The sequence below is a fragment of the Myxine glutinosa genome, unplaced genomic scaffold (genome assembly GCF_964187855.1).
Source record: "Myxine glutinosa unplaced genomic scaffold, kmMyxGlut1.1 SCAFFOLD_1712, whole genome shotgun sequence".
NCBI classification, from domain to species: Eukaryota; Metazoa; Chordata; class Myxini; order Myxiniformes; family Myxinidae; genus Myxine; species Myxine glutinosa.
Window position 1 is genome coordinate 57,685 of NW_027617807.1, and position 3,748 is coordinate 61,432.

Genomic DNA, 3,748 nt, shown 5'->3' on the forward strand with positions numbered 1-3,748 from the left:
TCGGGATACGAGCCGTCGCTCGGGCGGTTTGTTGCTTTGGGATACGAGCCGAGATCCGATGTACGAGCTCAAAAAATTTATTTTTTTGAATTTTCCGGTTGTGGCTTCCGGTTCCGGTCACGTGGTTATCTTGCCGTGAAAGCATCTCTGCTTGGATATAAAACACGCAATCGTCGAAATACATGAACGAGGAATCTCCTTGCTCCAGCCGGTGACGTCATCGGCGGGGATCCCCGCCTCCAGAGTGGCTGGTCACGTGACCGCCAAAGCGTGTCGCGCGTGCGGGTATAATGAGCTACACCTGTGGATCACGTGACCACGGAAGCACGCCTCGCTTGAGAGGCATGGCTTTCGGTTTGCGTTTTGCTTTATAAGGCGCGATAAATGGGCTTTTGAGTGTTAGCGGTTCATGGCGTTGACGGTTCATGGCGGTTCATGGTTCATGACGGTTCATGACGGTTCATGGCGTTGACGGTCAAAAACCCATTACATCAATTTTACCAGGCACTGTACAGTAAGTACAGTGGACACCAAATGCACGGTGGAAGGCTAGAAGTAGAAGATCGTCCAAGACAAGTGAGAATAAGCCATACTTTGGAGATGACGTCATTCGCTGGTCCGATAACCAAAGATGTGGTATAAAAAACCAGGTGAGCTAACAATGCAGCAATGAAGGAATTCGGCCAAGGCACCGGCACACAACGACCTACCTACATCGAAAGACTCAATGCCAATGGTGACAGAAGCCAAGACGGCCGGCTTAAACACCGCCGAAAGACCACGGTGTACCAACTTACGATGCAGAACATCTTGCACTTAATATGATGACAACAGGTGCCATCCTCTGACGTACCATTACAGGTACAGGTACAGTACACGTGAGCACAGAGCAAAAGTTCACTGAAACCGAGATTAAGAAAAAAGAAAAAACACCTCGTGGTCCGTGCTCGATATCCGAGTTTCAATCTTTTCAAACACATGATGCTCTCGGTCACGGTATCTCCTGCGAGCTGCTTCTCCTTCAACCACACAAACAACAACTTCTCCATATCTTCATGGATAGAGGTCCGGAGCTTTGAAATAATCGTAACGCCCTTGGCTGGCGTTATAGCCTTTATGGACTCCTTCTGCTTCAAAATCGTACATATCGTAGAAGGAGTACGATCGTACTGCCTCGCCAAGTCGACAACACGCACACCTCACCTGGCATGCTCTTCTCCTCTGCTTAATAAAACCAGTTTATTTCTTTACATTCTCTTGTATTATGTACAGTATATACGAGGTCGTGCTTGTTTATACATTATTTGTTATTTATAAAGTACATTTTTGTTATTTAAAAGCACCTAACAAAAAAAATTGGTGTTTTTTTTTTTAGGCTGGAACGGATTAATAGCATTTCAATGCATTTGAATGGGAAAATTTGCTTTGACTTACGAGCGATTTGGCTTACGAGCTCCGTCACGGAACGGATTAAACTCGTAAGCCGAGGTACCACTGTATATATATATATATATATATATATATATATATGTTTTTATGTATAATCGGGAGATTAAATCAGACGTGGACGTAGCTTCAGGACTTCGATCTTTAATTCGACAAGCTTTCGACCAACAAAGGTCTTCTTCTGAGTCTACAAAAACAGCAGGCATGTATATCAGACAAGTATGTATAGTGATATGTGTGTAAGATGTGTGATATGTGTAGAAAATGCATACAAAAGGAAGAGCCACGCTAAAGCTCACTCACCGTCCCCAAGTTCAACAGAAGTGAAGCACAGCTTACAGTTACCGTTCGCGTTACAGTTCGGTGCACGTGCATATACAAATATAGAGATACATACATACCTAAACACACAGGCATATATTCATATACCATTTATATTCATATAATATATTTATATATTTATATAAATGACATATAAAGGTAGAATGAATGAATGGGTGAATGAATGAATGAATGAATGAGTTACGGTTAACAATTTGATTGGGTTGATGTAGGAACATGCTTTAATCATCAAAATTTATGCCATGAGGGATTTTTGTCCGAAGTTTATGTATCCAAAAGGACTCACGTTTCAGAATCGTGGTGTGTGATCGATTTGTGATTGATTCAATGGCAGAGATTTGAATGTCATTTATAGAGTGATCCGGTTGATTAAAGTGTATCGTGTAAGGTCGAGATTTGCCCTGACTGGTGTGGAAGTTATTGATTTCTGACCGGGTGTTATTAAATCGTGTGTAGAGTGTATTCTCAGTTTTTCCAACATATTGTTTGTTGCACTTTTGGCAACTGATTAGGTATATGACCCATGTAGATTTGCAGTTCATATAGGAGGTGATGGGGAATTTTTGTCCAGTGCTAGAACTACAAAATTTGTTTCCTTCTAGGAAATGCTTGTGAATAATACATTTTTTTGCTGTGCATTTATAGAAGCCAGGGATCCTAGTTTGTTTGTTGTGGGGCTGTGGGTGCTTTGCTTTTACCAAGAGGTCCCTGAGTGTCCGACCACGTCGAAATGATGTTAGTGGAGGTTGAGGAAATGTGGTGCGGAGTGTTTCTGATTGATGGAGGAGAGGAAGGGCCTTCTTCAGAATACTTGGCAATTGGGATGAGGTAGGAGAGTAGGTGGTTACCAGTGGGACACGGTTAGTTGCAGGTTTGGGTTTGTAAGTCAGAAGGTCTGCCCTCGGTATGCGTTTTGCTCAGGTTATTGCTTCTTTCACAGAGTGAGGGTCATAGTTTCTTGCAATGAAGTGTGTTTCTAATTGGCAGAGAGAAGTTTCTTCTGCCATTTTTGTTGAGCAAATGCGTCTTACTCTGAGTGCTTGACTGTATGGTATGCTTGCAATTGTATGTTTAGGATGAGATGAAGAAGGGGAGAAGGTAAGAGTGAGTGTCTGTTGGTTTGGTGTATAGTTCTGTTTCGAGTCTGTTATTTTGAAGCGTGAGTGATGTGTCTAGAAAGTGAACTTCGGACTGTGAGCTGTCGAATGTAAACTTGATGGTCGGATGAATCAAATTTAATTCATTTTGGAATTGTGTGAGACTACGGGGGGATTTTGACCAGATGAACTGGATGTCATCAATATAACGTACCCAGGATTTTTCCAAGATGCCGTGATGAGGTTGTGCATTGATCTTGGCCTCGATCATTCCCATGAAGATGTTAGCGTATGACGGTGCAACAGGGGTACCCATAGCGGTACCTTGAGTTTGAATGTAATGTTGTCCGTTGAATTGGAAATTATTCAGTTTGAGTGTCAGTTCTAATAGGCGCATAAGGTCTTGAGTAGGTGGTATTGGGACTTGTCGTGTATCGAGGGCTTTGCGGCATGCAGACAGGCCTTTTGAATGTGGAATATTAGTGTAGAGGGATGTAACATCTGCTGTGACTAAAATGGTTTGGGAGTTGAAAGGTGAGTATATTCTGTTCAATCCTTGGATGTGGGTCAGAAAACTGGTTGTGTCCTTGAGGTATGAGGAGAGATTCATCACGAGAGGACGTAAATGACAGTCAACAAATTTTGATATTAGAACAGTTGGACATGTGCAGCCAGATACGATTGGTCTACCTGGATTGTTTACCTTGTGTATTTTAGGAAGAAAATAAAGGTTAGGGCAATGAGGATCTTTCGGGACCAAGCGAGATTTGATGGTTTTATCCACCCGAATAGAATCTACCACCTTTTTAACCTCTTCAAGATGTAAAAGGGTAGGGTCGGATGGGAGCTCTTTGTAAGTATCA